Raw genomic sequence first — 17,727 nt, 5'->3', positions numbered from 1 at the left:
TCTGTTAACACAAACACTGCTTTATGTTTCTAGTTGTTGCTTTTGGTAAAGATTGAAGAGACCTGGCAAGACTGTGTCCCAGTTGTCTTGAGTGCTTGTGGTGTGCATGTTTACAAGAAGATTGCAGCTGTCATTTCTTCTTTAGATTTGTGCTTATGTTGCACCTAACACTGTCAATATTTTAGTGTGAGGAGCATGAAGGCTGGCAGATGCACATCACAAGTGCACGGAGAGTTAATGTGGAAAGCACACTGTTCAGAAAAACCTTTGAGCTGATAATTAGCTTTTGAAATACAGTAATCTGACTGGATAAGAGGTTCCAGCTGGTCAAAGATTTAACAAGGGTCACTCTTCTATTGAGAATTTGAACAGTGAATTGCCTTTTTCCAATTTTTATCTCAAACTTTGCACAACACAAGGGAGACCAACTTTATTCCAATGAAACAGTTTGAAATGATATTTTGGTAAAGCAGAAACAAATTTGACTGTGGGAGGCAAACTAATTTGACCACTTGCAAGTTGTTATTGCAGACGAGTATGGTGGAGAAATGTAATCTTGAAACAAATACATTGTTTGTCCCTTCATTTGAGAATTATGTTCACTTCGTGTCATGTTTTTCTGTTATCTTCATGTGACTCTTGTCTGATTCTAGACATGAAACCTTGGGGACATGGAACACTGTGTCCAAAAAAGGTATTCTGCTCCAAGGTGTAGGATTGTTTTCTTGCCTTCTGTGCCACCACTTTGCCTTAATATGAAGACGTAGACTTAAAGCATGATGTAGCTTATTGGACTAGCTGTCCCTTTTTCTTTTGATTATAAGAAGGTTCACTCAATTATTAATGTCATTGTTGCTGGACGTCATGTCTGTAATGTTTTCTTTGTTCTCCCTGGAACATTAGCCATTTGAGAATTGAGGAAGCAGGACCTAACTGAAGTGGAAAAGGAATATCTTTGGTTGATGACAGTCTTCAGCCTGTTTTGATTTTCAATGAGTTTTTAATGTGGCCTGAGGAGCTGGCTTCAACAAAGACAACATTTGTGCCTCCTTGCGCAACCCAAAATGCTGGGTTTGCCTTGTGTTGGTATTTCCTGTGAATTGTCCTGATGAGTGTAACATGAAAGAGATTTTTTCCAAGCAAGCATTTGTTTGGTCCTCCCATTGAAGCTCACAGATATAGTGCAGGGATTCATGGTAGAATTTCTTTTCTTTTGGTCGTTGGTGCACAATACAGGACTGTGGTTTTGACAACTGCTTGGTCTTGTGCTGACACATGGAGGTCTTTGCCACTAAACATTCACTTCTGTCGTTTGAGGTAGTGCAGCTGATCGGTGTTGCAGCTCCTTTTCAAAAGTGCCTCTTGGAGTTGTAACTGCCAGTGTATGGAAAGTGTTCCACATGTTTGAGTGTCTCCTTAAGATATGAGAAGTAGAATATTTGATTGAGTTAATACATGCAGTTTGTTTTGGCAGCAATCAATGTCTGTGTTTCTTTTATATGCAGAATTGTTATTTCATGTCCTGTGAACATAGAACAGATTGGACAATGACCGTTGCTGTCATTTGCATGCTTGTGATCATGTATGCTTTTTGTTGAGTAGCTAAATTGATAATCCTGATTTGGAGGTGCTGGTGTTGAACTGGGGTGTACAAAGTTAAAAATCTCACAACACCAGGTTATAGTCCAACAAGTTTACTTAGAAGCACTAGCTTTCGGAGTGCTGTTTCTTCATCAGGTGGTTGTGGAGTATAAGATCGTAGGACACAGAATTTGTAGCAAAAGTTTACTGTGTGATGTTACTGAAATTACATATTGAATCCGACCTGGATTGTTTAAGTTTCTCATCTTTTAGAATGACTATGTTGGTTTCAGTTGTTTCTAGGATTTACATATGAACTTTGTTACAGTTACTTTCTCAAGTGAACTTTAACAAGTGCCATGTCGGTCCAGATAGTGCATTGAAGGTGTAAGGTGCCCTGTGTGTGGCTGGCTTTGCCCCAATGTTCAGACTGATTCTCTTTCTTAAAAAGGTTTACAGAATCTTACATGGATTCATGCAGTTTTTGAGCAAAATAAAATGAATAATCTAGGTCTTTTTCAATATAATTTCAGTTGTAATGAATTGTAGCAGGTGACAGCATGGACCGAAATGAAGCTTCACTTGGAAGAAGAAAATAGCAAGACTATTGTCGGTCTGATAAACATCAGCATTCTTCATTTAAATTGGATATTTATTCTTCTTTTATCCATCAAAACTAGAACAAGAACTGATATTAGTTAATCCTGCCATTGTTCAGGTAGGATAGGGTACTTTGTATGAATAGGTGGACAAACTTTGAATTAGTCATAGTTTCATAGAGGATGGAACAGCCCCTTCGGTACAACTTGTCCATGCCAACCCAGACAATGCAATCTGACCTAGTCCCATTTGCCAGCATTGGACCCATATCCCTCCAAACCCTTCGCATTCATATATCCATCCAGATGCCATTTAAATGTCTCCATTTCCACTGGCAGTTTGTTCTATACACCAGCCTCTGCATGAAAAAGTTATCCCTCAAACTTCAGTCTGTGCCCTTGGTTTGGGAATCCACTACCCTGGGAAAGAGACCTTGACTATTTACTCTATTTGCGCCCCTCATGATTTTATAAACCTCTAAGGTCATCTCTCAGTCTCTGTTCCAGGGGTAAAAAAGCCCCAGCCCATTCAGTTTCTCTCTTCAACTCAAGTCTTCCATTTTCAGCAACATCCTTGTAAATAATCTCTGCACCTTCAAGTATAACAAATTTCCTATTGAAGAGCGATCAGAATTGTATGCAGTATTCTAAAAGTGATCTCACCTGTATGTACTTTACAGCTGCAACATGACATCCCAACTGAGTGCTGTGTCCAGTAAAGGAAAGCATACCTGCAACTTCACTTTGAGGGAACTATGAACCTGCACTCTAACATCTTCGTTCAGCAACACTCGTGAGGACCTTACAATTAAGTGTACAAGTCCTGCACTGATTTGCACTACCAAAATGCAGCACATCAAATTTATTTAAATTAAACTGCCACTCCTCAGTTGATTGGTCCATCTGATCAAGGTCCTGTTGTACTTTGATATAATCTTCTTTGTCCACTACACCACCTATTTTGGTGTTAATCTGCAAACTTAATAATCTTGCCTCCTATATTCATATCCAAATCATTCACTTCAGTGGTAAGTGAAAAGCAGTTGACTCACCACTGACGCAGTGGCACACTGGTCGCAGGCGTCCAGTCCAAAAGGACACCCTCGTACCACCAATTTACCTCCTAAAGCCTTGATCCCATGTGTTCTAACATTAGTAACCAGTCTACCCAGTGGAACCTTTTCTGAACAGTTTGCAAAGCCCCAGGTCCACGCCCCCCCCAACAACCCACCCTCCCGTCCTGTCACCGCAGGAATTGCAAAACCTGCGCTCCCTCACCTCCATCCAAGGCCCTAAAGGAGCTTTCCACATCCATCAAAGTTTTACCTGCACAATCCGTTGCTCCCGATGCGGTCTCCTCTACATTGGGGAGACTGGACGCCTCCTAGCAGAACACTTGAGGGAACATCTCTGGAACACCCGCACCAATCAACCACCCCGCCCTGCGGCCCAACATTTCAACTCCCCCTCCCACTCAGCAGAGGACATGAAGGTCCTGGGCCGCCGCTCCCTCACCACCCAACCCTGGAGGAAGAACACCTCATCTTCTGCCTCTGAACACTTCAACCCCAGGACATCAATGTGGACTTCACCAGTTTCCTCATTCCCCCCCACCCCCACCTCACCCCAGCTCCAAACTTCCAGCTCAGCACTGTCCCCATGACTTGTCCTACCTGCCTATCTTCCTTTCCATTTATCCACTCCACCCTCTTCCCCGATCTATCACCTTCATCCCCACCCCCATCCACCCATTGTACTCTCGCTACCTGCCCCCACCGCCACCCTTTTCTCATTTATCTCTCCACCCTTCAGACACTCTGCCTGTATTCCTGATGAAGGGCTTTTTCCCGAAACGTTGATTTTCCTGCTCCTCTGATGCTGCCTGAACTGCTGTGCTTTTCCAGCACCACTCTAATCCATAATCTGGTTTCCAGCATCTGCAGTCATTGTTTTTACCATATGGACAATGCCTACTGCTCTGCCTTCATCAACATTCTATGTCACCTCTTCAGAAGACTCTATCAAATCTATGAGAGGGGATTTCCTCGGTCCGTGTTGACTCTTTAATCAGTCCTTATTTTTCCAAATGTGGATAAATCCTATCCCTCAGCTCATCCAACAGACAGACAGGAATGCATTAATGTTTTGGATGACCTTCTATAGTGTACTAACTGAGTTCAAATTCAGTCAGTTTCCATGACGAAGTTTGAACCTCTATCCTCTCCGCATTAACCCTAGCATTTGGTTTGCTACTAAAATGCTATTACCACAATGTCAACTTGCCTGTAAGCTGGTAGGGTCTGGATCTGGTACTTATTGTCATGTACCTAATTGTCAATCAGTGTTGTAATGAAGTTAAAAATCACAACGGTTATCGTCCAGCACGTTTTGGAGTGTTGCTCCTTCAGATTGTTGTGGAGAATAAAATCATAAGACAGAATAGATAGCAAAAGTTTAGTGATGCAACTGAAATTATACATTGAAAAATTATAGATTGTTTAAGTTTCATCTTTTAGAATGACCATGTTGGTTTCAGTTCTTTCTTATGTAAATCCCAGAACTTGTTGTAAAATTGCATTCTGAAGTAACTTTAATAATAGATGCCATGTCAGCTCAAATAATGCATTGAAAGTGAAGTTCTTGCAGAATTACATTTTATTTTGCTCAAATACTGCATGAATCCATCTAAGATTCTATAAGTACCTTTTTTAGAAATCAAATCAGTCTGAAAGCCTCTTACAGGGCACCTCATACCTTCAGTGCATTACCTGAGCTGACATGGCACTTGTCAAGGTTCAATTGAGAATGTAACTTTAAAAGAAAATGTTCTAGGATTTACATATGGAAGAAATGAGCCCAACATGGTCATTTTAAAGGATGAGAGACTTAACAAACAATCCAGGTCTTTTTCAATATATAATTTCAGTTACATCACACTGTAAGCCTTTGCTATAAATTCTGTGTCTTACGATCTTATACTCCACAACCATCTGATGAAGGAGCAGCGCTCTGAAAGCTAGTGCTTCCAAATGAACCTGTTGGACTATAATCTGGTGTTGTGATTTTTAACTTTGTACACCCCAGTATAACACTGGAACCTACAAATCATGTTGTAATGAAGTTAGTTACTTGGATATGAGATTGGCATGAGGCTCAACACTTTCTTTTGAAAGTGATTTGTCATTGTATTAAATACTTTTTCCAGCAGCTTCACTCAGGAGAGGTGGAATCAGTGTTGTATCCTTTAAAAAGGATTGCTAAGGGGTAGATTTTATGGGGGGGGAAACAGACTATCCCCCGAACAGAAAAGTTCAATGAGAAACATATCTGGCCTCAAGTAGTGATATGCTGGCAGTGGGTTTTTAATAACTGTGATATTGTTCACTTTTCAAAAATTGTTCTTGACAGAACTGAAAGGTATAAAGTTACTTGTGTGACCATAAGTATCTGGTTTTGGGGCTTTATTACTCACTGCCAAGCAATAAACCTGAAATACATATAGATATTAGGCAAGCAAGATCCCACTTTCCATCCTAAAATTAAAAATTGTCCTTGCTCTTGCCACCTGTTGACTTCGACAGCATCTTCATTCTCCTCATGAACCAACATGTATTCCTTTGACTTCAGCCTCTTGAGTATCGTATAACATCTCTGGAGATTGTAACAATCTCAAATTCAAATCCTGGTTAACGGCAGGAAGAATGGCATGAGATTTCATGTTTTTATTGTAGTAAATATTTTAAAAGGGAGGCAATAGCCGAGTGGTCTTATCAATAGACTATTAATCCAGAGATCCTGATCATGTTTTGGGAACCTGTGTTCGAATCCTGCCATGGTAAATGATGGAATCTGAAATCAAAAAGTATGTGATGACCATGAAACCTTTGTTTGTCAAAGAAAAACACAGCTGATTCACTCCTTCCTTTAGGGAAGGAAACAGCCATCATTACCTGGTTTGGCCGACTTGTGATTCCCGGCCCATAGTAATAACAATTGACTCTTAAATGCCTTCTGAGCTGTTACGGATGTGTAATAAATGCTGGCCCAATCAGTGAAACCCCCCTCAATAGACAATAGGTGCAGGAGTAGGCCATTCTGCCCTTCGAGCCTGCACCACCATTCAATATGATGGCTGATCATCTTTAATCAGTATCCTGTTCCTGCCTTATCTCCATAACCATTGATTCCACTATCCTTGAGAGCTCAATCCAACTCTTTCTTGAATTAATCCAGAGACTGGGCCTCCACTGCCCTCTGGGGCAGAGCATTCCACACAGCCACCACACTCTGGGTGAAGAAGTTTCTCCTCATCTCTGTCCTAAATGGTCTACCCCGTATTTTTAAGCTGTGTCCTTTGGTTCAGCACTCACCCATCAGCGGAAACATGTTTCCTGCCTCCAGAGTGTCCAATCCTTTAATAATCTTATGTCTGAAGAAGATCCCCTCTCAGTCTTCTAAACTCAAGGGTATACAAGCCCAGTTGTTCCAGTCTTTCAGCGCAAGGTAGTCCCGCCATTCCAGGAATTGACCTCGTGAACCTACGCTGCACTCCCTCATTAGCCAGAATGTCTTTCCTCAAATTTGGAGACCAGACCTGCACACAATACTCCAGGTGTGGTCTCACTAGGGCCCTGTACAGCTGCAGAAGAACCTCTTTGCTTCTATACTCAATCCCTCTTGTTATGAAGGCCAGCATGCTATTAGCCTTCACTACCTGCTGTACCTGCATGCTTACCTTTATTGACTGGTGTACAAGAGCACCCAGAGCTCTTTGTACTGCCCCTTTACCTAAATTGATTCCATTTAGGTAGTAATCTGCCTTCCTGTTCTCGCCACCAAAGTGGACAACCATACATTTATCCACATTAAACTGCATCTGCCATGCATCTGACCACTCACCTAACCTGTCCAGGTCACCCTGTAATCTCCTAACATCCTCCTCACATTTCACCCTGCCACCCAGCTTAGTATCATCAGCAAATTTGCTAATGTTATTACTAATACCATCTTCTATATCATTAATATATATTGTAAAAAGCTGCAGTACCCCACTGGTCACTGCCTGCCATTCCGAAATGGAGCCGTTTATCACTACTTTGTTTCCTGTCAGCCAACCAACTTTCAATCCAAGTTAGTACTTTGCCCCCAGTACCATGCGCCCTAATTCTGCTCACTAACCTATAAATGTCTTAAAAAGACTTAAAACCATATATTAAGCATGATGGTTAATCGTTTTGGCAACATGTTCTTGAGCCACAGAAAAGAATACTCTTGGCACAGCTGAGAAAACACACCTCTATTCTTTTGGAATATTTGTTCGTTCTTTGGGTGTGTATCACTGACGAGGCCATCATTTGTTGTTGATTCCCAATTGAATGGAGTAGCTTTATTAGATTTTTCAGAGTCTTCATGTTGCAGTTTCTGGAGTCATATGCAAGTCAAACCAAGTAAGGGTAGTAAGTTTCTCAAGTTAGTTAGCCAGATGGGTTTTTTGTAGTGAATAACAATAGTTTCACTGTTAGTTTTACGGTGATTAGATTAAGGAGGTGGGGAGGAAGGAATTGATGGTTGCCAGTATTCTGGCTAAAATATTCCTGTTACTAAAGCAACTTTTTTGGTTTTGACACATTCTGTTACACCTTTTTTCAAAAAAAAGAACAAGGCAAAGCCCAGCGCTGAAAATAATTCACATGTTGCGAAGAAATTTTCAGAAATTAGTGTGGGGCCAAAATTAAGTCATTTTGCTAAATGTGCTTAATTTAGGAAAGCCAATGTGGAATTATTCAGGACAAATCGTGGGACTTAGATTGGGTTGGATATCTGGTCGGTCTGGACGAGTTGGATCAAAGGTCTGTTTCTGTGCTGTAAATCTGACACTAAGTGTTGGTTAAAATGAAGTTTTTGAATGACATAAAAATTGCTTTGGGTGGTAAATAGTGAGGATAGTCATGGACTGTGGGAGGATGTCAACAGTTTGCTCAAGTGGGCAGATTAGTGGCAAGTAAAATTCAATCCAGAAAATTTGGAGTAATGAATTTGAAAAGATGTAATGAGGCAAAGAGTTCTCATGAATGGTAGGACAGTGAACTACGAAAGATGAGAGGGTCCTTCATGTATACTTGCACAGATCCTTAAAGATAGGGCATGAAAATATGGTGGTTAAGGCATATGGGATACTTGCATTTATGAGCTGTGGCATAAAGACAAGAGCAAGGAGCTATATAAAACACAAGTTGTGGCCTAACAGCAGTTCTGGTCACCAAATTACAGGAAGAATGTGATTGCACCCAAGGGGGTCCATAGGAAATTCCAATGTGGAACCTGAGCTGAAGGGTCTGAGCTATTAGTAAAAATATTGTAGGATTTGTTCTTTGCAGTCAAAACTCAGTCTAAACATGAAAAAAAACCTTTTCTTCGGATCATTCGGGAAGCAGAGAGGGGGTTATTGACAGGACTTAGAGAGGTAGTCACTCCCCAGATAAAAAAAAAAGACAGATGGGTGCCATTTAGGGGACAGGAAGAGAACTGGCAGGCAGTGCAGGAATCCCCTGTGGCCATTCCCCTCAACAATAAGTATACTGTTTTGGATACTGTTGGGGGGGATGACTTACCGGGGAAAGCAGTGGGGTACCCCCTGCTCAGAAGGGAAGGGGGAAGAGGAGCAGAGCAGTAGTCATTGGGGATTCGATAGTTAGGGGGAACAGATTGGAGGTTCTGTGGGGACGAGAGAGACTCACGGTTGGTGTGTTGTCTCCCAGGTGCCAGGGTCTCTGATCGTCTTTTTAGCATCCTTCGGGGGGAAGGAGAGCAGTCCCCAGTCGTGGTCCACATTGGCACCAAGGACATAGGTCGGAAGAGAGATGGGGACTTGAGGCAGAAATTCAAGGAGCTAGGATGGCCGCTTAGAGCTAGGACAAACAGTTGTTTTCTCTGGTTTGCTGCTCGTGCTAGTGAGGTGAGGAATAGGGAGAGAAAGGAGTTGAACACGTGGCTACAGGGGTGGTGCAGAAGGGAGGGTTTTAGTTTTTTGGATAATTGGAGCTCTTTCTGGGGTAGGTGGGACCTTACAAGCAGAATGGTCTTCATCTAAACCAGAGGGGTCCCAATATCCTGGGTGGGAAATTTGCTAAAGCTATTAAGGTGGATTTAAACTAATACAGCAGGGGGATGAGAACCAAAATTGTAGAACAGGTACAGAAGAGGATGAGAATAGGGAGTTCTAAAATAAAGTATCTGACACTGGCAAGTGAGAATCTGGATTGAAGTGTGTGTACTTCAACGCGAGGAGCATCCGAAATAAAGTGGGTGAACTGGCAGTATGGGTTGGTACCTGGGACTTCGATGTTGTGGCCACTGCAGAGACATGGATAGAGCAGGGACAGGAATGGCTGTTGCAGGTTCCGGGATTCAGATGTTTCGGTAAGAACAGAGAAGATGGTAAAAGAGGGGGAGGTGTGACATTGTAGATCAGGGACAATATTACAGTTGTAGAAAGGATGTTTGGGGACTTGTTAACTGAGGTAGTATGGGCTGAGGTTAGAAACAGGAAAGGAGAAGTCACCATGCTGAGAGATTTCTATAGGCCTCCGAATAGTCCCAGAGATGTTGAGGAAAGGATAGCAAAGATGATTCTCAATAGGAGTGAGAGGGGCAGGGTAGTTGTCATGGGGGACTTCAACTATCCAAATATTGACTGGGATTACTACAGTACGAGTAGTATAGATGGGTCAGTTTTTGTCCAGTGTGTGCAGGAGGGCTTCCTGACAGTATGTAGACAGGGCCTACAAGGGGCGAAGCCACTTTAGATTTGGTACTGGGTAATGAGCCTGGCCAGGTGTTAGATTTGGAAGTAGGTGAGCACTTTGGAGACAGTGATCACAATTCTGTTATGTTTACTTTAGTGATGGAAAGGGATAGGTGTACTCCACCAAGCAAGAGTTACAGCTGGGGGAAGGGAAATTACAATGCAATTAGGAAAGATTAGGAAGTGTAGAATGGGGATGAAAACTGCAGGGGATGAACACATTAAAAATGTGGAGCTTATTCAAGGAAAACCTCCTGTGTCCTAGATAAGTATGTACCTGTCGGGCAGGGAGGAAGATATAGAACCCGTGAGCCGTGGTTTACTAAGGAAGTAGAATCCCTGGTCAAGAAGAAGAAGGGTTATGTTAGGACAAAATGTGAAAATCCAGTTAGGGCGCTTGAGGGTTACAAGGAAGTCAGGAAAGACCTAAAAAGAGAGCTCAAGAGTCAGGAGGAGACATGAGAAGTTGTTGGCGGATAGGATCAGGGTTAACCCTAAGGCTTTCCATAGGTATGTCAGGAATAAAAGAATGACGAGAGTTAAATTAGGGCTAATCGAGGATAATGGGAAGTTGTGTGTGGAGTCAGAGGAGATAGGGGAAGCACTAAATAAATATTTTTCGACAGTGTTCACAGTAGAAAATGAAAATGTTGGCGAGGAAGATAGAGATACTTGCATCTAGACTAGAAGAGATTGAGGCTCACAAGGAAGAGGTATTAGAAATACTGCAGAGTGTGAAAATAGACAAGTCCCCTGGGCCGGATGGGATCTATCCTAGGATCCTCTGGGAAGCAAAAGAAGAGATTGCAGAGCCTTTGACATTGATCTTCAAGTCATCATTGTCTAAAGGAATAGTGCCTGAGGACTGGAGGACAGCAAATGTGGTTCCCTTGTTCAAAAAGGGTAGTAGAGACAACCCTGGTAATTAGACCAGTGAGTCTCACTTCAGTTGTTGGTAGTGTTGGAAAAGGTTATAAGGGATAGGATTTATAACCATCTGGAAACGTATAAGCTGATCAGGGACAGTCAGCACGGTTTTGTGAAGGGTAGGTCGTGCCTAACAAATCTCATTGAGTTTTTTGACAAAGTGACCAAACAGGTAGATGAGAGTAAACCGGTTCATGTGTGTGTGTATGGATTTCAGCAAGGCGTTCGATAAGGTTCCCCACAGTAGGCTATTATACAAAATGTGGAGGAATGGGATTGTGAGAGACATAGCAGTTTGGATCAGTTTTCATCAGGCTTGATGAAAGAAAACAGAGGGTTGTAGTTGATGGAACGTGTTCATCTTGGTGTCCAGTTACTAGCGGCATACCGCAAGGGTCAGTGTTGGGTCCATTGCTGTTCGTCATTTTTATAAATGACCTGGATGAGGGTGGGTTAGTAAATTTGCAGATGACACTAAGGTCGGTGGAGTTGTGGATAGTGACGAAAGATGTAGTAGGTTGCAGAGAGACATAGATAGGATGCAGAGCTGGGCTGAGAGGTGGCAAATGGAGTTTAATGTGGACAAGTGTAAGGTGATACACTTTGGAAGGAGTAATCGGAATGCAAAGTACTGGGCTAATGGTAGATTCTTGGGAGTGCAGATGAGCAGAGAGATGTCTGTGTCCATACACAGATCCCTGAAAGTTGCCACCCAGATTGATAGGGTTGTTAAGAAGGCATAGTGTTTTGGCCTTTATTAATAGAGGGATTGAGTTCCGGAACCGGGAGGTTATGCTGCAGCTGTACAAAGCTCTGGTATGGCTGCACTTAGAGTATTGTGTACAGTTCTGGTCACTGCATTATAAGAAGGATGTGGAAGCTTTGGAAAGGGTGCAGAGGAGATTTATGAGGATGTTGCCTGGTATGGAAGGAATGTCTTACGAGGAAAGGCTGAGGGCCTTGAGGCTGTTCTTGTTCGAGAGAAGGAGGTTAAGAGGTGACTTAATAGAGACATACAAAATAATCAGAGGGTTAGATAGGGTGGACAGGGAGAGCTTTTTTCCAAGTATGGGGACAGCAAACACTAGGGGGGCACAACTTTAAAGTGAGGGGAGATAGGTATAAGACAGATGTCAGAGGTAGTTTCTTTACTCAGAGTAGTAAGGGTATGGAATGCTTTACCTGCAACGGTAGTAGATTCACCAAGTTTAAGTGCATTTAAGTCGTCATTGGACAGGCATATGGATGTACATGGAATAGTGTAGGTGGGATGGCCTTCAGATTAGTATGACAGGGCGGCACAACATCGAAGGCCGAAGGGCCTATACTGCGCTGTAATGTTCTATGCCTCTCATGATTTTATAAATCTCTAAGATCATCCCTCACCCTCCAGTTCAGGGAAAAATAGCCCAGCTTATTCACCCTCTTCCTATCACTCAAACCCTCTATTCCTGGCAACATCTTGTTAATGTTTTCTGAACTCTTTCAAGTTTTAAGACCTCATTCCACAGAAGGGTGACGAGAATTGTATGAAGTATTCTAAAAGTAAAACATTACCTTCACCACCCTGTCTACCTTCAAATTCACTAATTATCAGTGCTGCTTATCTTTGTTAAAGGCCAGTTAAGTGAAACTTTTTAGTTACCACTGTTCTCACAAGCCATTTTTGTTGTTGCTATCTGGGTTCTTGCTTACTCAGTCGTGATAAAAGATTTGCAATTGAATTATGTTGTTCGAAGTGCAGGGAAATCAAACGTTAAATTCTTCCATAATTTTATGTGGAATATGTGACACTATCTTTCAGACTATAACTTCAATCTTTGAAGCCAAGTGCAATTTGAGATGTCATTGGTAAAAGCTGTATACAAATGAATGGAAAATTTGAGTTTGTTCATGTAGAATTTGGATTAATTTAGAATCATTGCATCAAGCATGTTTTTCAGTCAGTGACTGCTTGTTATTTAGGTCTTCTAATTCAGACTAATGCATATTCGTTGACTTGGTCGATGGACCAGCAGTTGACTTTTTAGCATGGTTGATGCTGTGAAATGAAGGTTTGATTAACTGAGTTGGCTGGATAGTTGGTTTGCAATACAGAATGATGCCAAATGTCTGTCCCGTTCCTGCACCAGCTGAGGTGGTTGTGAAGGGTGTTACCTTCTTAACCTGAAGAAGGGCTTATGCCCGAAACGTCGATTCTCCTGTTCCCTGGATGCTGCCTGACCTGCTGCGCTTTTCCAGCAACACATTTTCAGCTCTGATCTCCAGCATCTGCAGACCTCACTTTCTCCTTCTTAACCGTTACCCCTTGCCTAAGGCATGGTGACCCCCCAGTTAACCAGTCGTCTTTGAGAGAGCAGCCCTTTGGTCCTGAGACTACGGAAACTGTACCTTTTTTACCTAAGTAGGTGAATGTAATGTTTTGTGCTTGTCTGCCATGTTTTGTGGCATTCCTGTATTTTAATTTGTGGCTGAAGGCTACCTAATCTAAATCATCCCTCCCAGTTTGATAAAATACTACCTATTGTTTTGTTTTAGTTTCTGCATTGCTGACTTCTCATTTAGTTTCCTCCAGCATATCCACCAGTGATATGTGTTCCTAAATTTTGTTTCTACACTTCTTCCATTTACAATTAAGAGTATGCTGCACACAAACATTTAGAAAATAGTTTTTTTATAAACATGAAAATTGGAAAATAAAAATACAAGATGATTGGTAGTAAGTAAGGAAGAGGTAAAAGGTTTGAAGCTGCAGTCTTGTATTGTAGAAGGACAAGTAGATTAACTGGGCATTTACATTGCTCACAGAAATCATTGACCATGTCTTTTTGCTTGTTAGGTTTGAGTTTTACGTATGTAAAATATATTTATATTATCTGAGTATTCTGTCTCTTCATTTGAGACCTTGAGTGAAACACATTGCATTGACTAATCCTCTGTGGCTCATGAATAGAATTCCTTAGGTGAAGTAATATTTAAATGAAAGCAAGATGCTGTGAATGTTGGAGATGAGAACTAAAACCAGAAATAAAAATAACCAGTACTTTAAAAAAAATTCAGCAATTCTGGCAGCATTTAGAAAGATTTCAAAGCATATCTATGTTTAATTGACTTGTGATGACCAAGCTTACACAACCTCTGTATGATATGTGGGAATAGGTTGAACTTTTTTTCATTTATGGGACAACTCAGTTCATTTTTACAATGGTGAAATGTTAAAAATGGGAACAACAATGTACATAGGGTATAAGCAGGCAGTGAAGGAATTAAGTTGTTTTGAGAAATGAGATTCAGCTGAGCATGACTCATCAGGTCGAACTTAGTTAACAGTGGGGTGCTGGAAGCAAGGGTAATGGGTTAACAAGGTAGAAAAACATTAATCATGTAGAACCAAGATGAGGTGGCATTCAGTATATGAGGTCAGTTTAACAGTGAAAAGTATTTATGTGAAGTCAATTCTTCATTGTGTAACAGCAGATGGCTTAATCTTCAGTATTGATATTAATTTAATTGGGTGACCATTACAATGAAAATTATTTAGATCCTCCCTGTAAAATGACTATATTGTTCATTGAGAAACTGCTGTTCCAGGGAAGACCGAGAACTCATGTCCCTGTGCATGTGGGTGATCATTCTCTTTCCTCCTAGGGCCCAGAATAAAGATGGAGGTAAAACTAAACTGTCTGAGTGTTTTGTTTTGACTGAGGGGAAACGGGACAACAGTAGTCAATTAAACTGTTGAGATATGGCATGTGCAATTTTGTAACAAGAAATTCATTTGGATTTTGCTGGTTGTATTTGAATTCGAATATGTCAGCATGTGAAACACTTTTAAAAGTTGCAGTTTCTAAAGGCAAACAGATCTGAGGGTTGTATTGTTTATTATTGGTCAACAGACCACAGTTTTAAGTCAAAAGATAATTTTCTGCTCACAAGAAAGCTGGCCTGTAGGCATGGTATTACTTTGCCCAGCGAATAACTCCTGATTATTTTCAACATGAGTTCTCTGCTTTTTCAAAAACACTATAATAAGTACTGTTCTTGTAAATGCCAGGAAAAACTACATTGCACAGAATAAAAATGGTGTCCAAAGTGGTTTAAAGAAGTATTAAAGGAACTATCTGATTACGGGGATCACACAGCAGTTAAGGAAATTGGAAACTCTACAAAAAGCTGAGTCTAAGTTAACTGAAGATTTCAAAATTCGGATTGGTAGCCTGGTTTGTCAGTAGTAACAGTTACATATCCAGGGTAGACGGATAAGAAAGCTAATAAGTCATGATCCAACCAAATAGCAGATCAAGTTTGAGAGGATGAATTACATAGTATCTTGACAGCTATTCTTATGTTCCAACTACTTGTGTTCTGGCCAGTCCTGTCTTTACTCTGGGCTTTTGCCATTTTTGTAATAGTGCTGAGTGCAAGTAACTTTCATTACATAACTACAAAAGTTTGCTTTCTGTAGCACTTCATCGAGGAAGTCTTAGACAAAACCAGCTGTTTTAACCAGTTGGTCTTTAGTTTGAATGTCATTAAATACTGCTCTGATAACTTGATTTGGAGCTTTATAAGCTTTGGCAGGAGTACAAATCTTCCCTTCTGTCCACCAATAGTATGCTTACAATTTGTACTGCTTTCTATATACGTCAGTATGAAGGGACACATTCAGCCCTTTGTGCTGATTTGGAGGCTAGACTTACAAAATCTGCTATCAATTATCTTCTAGTATGTCTCCTTGTTAAAATTATGTTTTGTAAACTATTCATTACCTGTTTTGCATATAAAGAAACTAAATAATTTTAACCAACAGCTCTTCAATCATAAGCTGGTGCGAATTGTTAAATTGAGAAATTTTGATAAATTAAAACAAAATCCAACATGCCCTATTTTTCCATGGAATGTATTGCTCCTTTGAACATGAACTGTAAACAAGAATTCCCTGCTTTATATGTACTTGTGTAGTGGAATGCTATGGCAGCTGCTGTTTGATTACTAATTTTTAACATTTTTTTCTTTTGCTTAATTTTCTTTCTCTTGGCCTTTCCTGTCCCAAAATGTATTATAAAATCTGACAGCTCAATTACCTTGTGTTTTGGGCATGGAATGGTTTGAAGTTGCTTGCTTTACACTATGTAATGTTCAATATGGCTTTGTTTGCCCCTTAGTGAACTGAAGATGTTTCCTTAGAAAGGGGAACAAAAATCACGTGAACTCCTACCTTAAACCCTGTTCCTATAGGACTGCCAGCCCTGCTGTATTTTCACCATCCCTCCAGACCTCCCCCTCTCTGAGGATGAAAGATTAGGCCTCAGCAGAGGCCTCACCTTCATCACCCTACGTTCCCGGATTAATGAGTTCAATATGTGGCGAGGCAGCGAGCATTTCTTCTGCTGCCTTTGCCTCCGCGCCTACTTCTTCAACCAGGACTCCCGCCCACCCTCTGACGACCCCTTCTCCCGCCTCCAACACACCCCATCCATCTGGACACCCCGTGCTGGCCTCTTAGCCGCCCTTGATCTCTTCATAACCAACTGCCGCCGCGACATTGACCGCCTCAACCTGTCCACCCCTCTCACCCACTCCAACCTCTCACCCTCGCAACGTGCAGCCCTCCACTCCCTCCACTCCCTCCGCTCCAACCCCAACCTCACCATCAAACCGGCAGACAAGGGAGGTGCGGTGGTAGTTTGGCGCACTGATCTTTATATTGCTGAGGCTAAACGCCAGCTCGCGGGCACCTCCTCCTACTGCCCCCTTGACCATGACCCCACCTCACGCCACAAAATCATCATCTCGCAGACCATCCATAACCTCATCACCTCAGAGGATCTCCCATCCACCGTCTCCAACCTCATAGTCCCACAGCCCCGCACCGCCTGTTTCTACCTCCTGCCCAAAATCCACAAACCTGACTGCCCCGACTGACCCATTGTCTCAGCCTGCTCCTGCCCCACCGAAGTCATTTCTGCATACCTTGACACAGTCCTGTCCCCCTTAGTCCAAGAACTCCCCACCTACGTAGGGGACACCGCCCACGCCCTCCGCCTCCTCCATGATTTTCGCTTCCCTGGCCCCCAACGCCTTATCTTCACCATGGACATCCAGTCCCTATATACCTCCATTCCCCCATCATGAAGGCCTCAAAGCCCTCCACTTCTTCCTTTCCTGCCGAACCAACTCGTACCCTTCCACTGACACCCTCCTTCGACTGACTGAACTGGTCCTCACTCTGAACAACTTCTCTTTCCAATCCTCCCACTTCCTCCAAACCAAAGGAGTCGCCATGGGCACCCACATGGGCCCCAGCTATGCCTGCCTCTGCATTGGATATGTGGAACAGTCCATTTTCCGCAGCTACACTGGCACCCCCCCACCCCACCTTTTCCTCCGCTACATCGATGACTGACTGTATCGACGCTACCTCGTGCTCCCACGAGGAGGTTGAACAGTTCATCCACTTTACTAACACCTTCCAGCCTGACCTCAAATTTACCTGGACTGTCTCAGACTCCTCCTCCCCTTCTTAGACACCTCCATTTCTATCTCGGACGACCAACTCAACACGGACGTTTACTATAAACTGACTGACTCCCACAGCTACCTAGATTACACCTCCGCCCCCTGTAAAAACGCCATCCCATATTCCCAATTCCTTCGCCTTCGCCGCATCTGCTCCCAGGAGGACCAATTCCAATACCGAACAACCCATATGGCGGCCTCCTTCAAGGACCGAAATTTCCCCTCTGACATGTTTGACGATGCTCTCCACCGCATCTCCTCCACTTCCCGCTCCTCCGCCCTTGAACTCCACCCCTC

General features: G+C 42.3%; 1 protein-coding gene across 8 annotated transcripts in view; it reads left to right on the top strand.

Moving 5' to 3' along the window:
• Positions 1 to 17,727, top strand: part of LOC122560574 (SUN domain-containing protein 1-like) — a 77,128-nt gene that overhangs the window by 23,003 nt on the left and 36,398 nt on the right. The window lies entirely within an intron of this gene.

The sequence above is a fragment of the Chiloscyllium plagiosum genome, chromosome 21 (genome assembly GCF_004010195.1).
Source record: "Chiloscyllium plagiosum isolate BGI_BamShark_2017 chromosome 21, ASM401019v2, whole genome shotgun sequence".
Lineage (NCBI taxonomy): Eukaryota > Metazoa > Chordata > Chondrichthyes > Orectolobiformes > Hemiscylliidae > Chiloscyllium > Chiloscyllium plagiosum.
Note: the sequence above shows the minus strand (reverse complement) of the source record. Positions and strands in the feature narration are given on the sequence as shown.